Source organism: Aptenodytes forsteri, unplaced genomic scaffold, assembly GCF_000699145.1.
Source record: "Aptenodytes forsteri isolate BGI_AS27 unplaced genomic scaffold, ASM69914v1 Scaffold168, whole genome shotgun sequence".
Classification (NCBI taxonomy): Eukaryota; Metazoa; Chordata; class Aves; order Sphenisciformes; family Spheniscidae; genus Aptenodytes; species Aptenodytes forsteri.
This window is the reverse complement of record NW_008796047.1, coordinates 250,613-251,298: the sequence shown is the minus strand read 5'-3', so window position 1 is coordinate 251,298 and position 686 is coordinate 250,613.

Genomic DNA, 686 nt, shown 5'->3' with positions numbered 1-686 from the left:
ACAGCCCCGACGGGAGCGGGGGTCCCTGCCCGAGCACCCCTCCATCCCCGGGAGCAGTTCAAAACCGGGGGGTGCTTCCAGCCTCTCCGCCGAACCCCCTGGGGTGGCCAGGGAGCCCCAGCCCCGGTTGGCAGGACCGGGGCTCCCCGGGAGCTGCGCCGCTGGTGGGGGGGTGAGCCCTGGTGCAGGGGACCGGGGTGATGTGGGGGACGCCGGAGGGGAAAGGGGGTTCCACAGTGGCTGCACGGCGGAGGGCAGAGCGCGGGGCTCACGCCAGCGAGGATGATGCTGGTCGGCCAGTCCAGGAGATGAAGGCTTCCCCCCTCGGGGCGCAGTGCGGCGTGGGCTCTGCCTCCATGCTGGGCGAGCATCCCGCCAGCTCCTTCCCCGAGCAGGCAGGGGCACAGGCAACGCCGCTATTTACAGTGCGGCGTGGGCTCTGCCTCCATGCTGGGCGAGCATCCCGCCAGCTCCTTCCCCGAGCAGGCAGGGGCACAGGCAACGCCGCTATTTACACCGGCCGGGTCCCCCGCCCCCATCCAGGTCCTCCACCCAGCAGCGTCCGTGGGAGAAGCCCCCGCGGCGGTCGCCCGTCTCCCTCCCCGGCCCTGCCCGCGTCCCACCCTTAGCGCCCCACGCTGATGTTGCACGTCTTGCAGCTGGGGTCCTCTTTGGCGTTGGCGGTC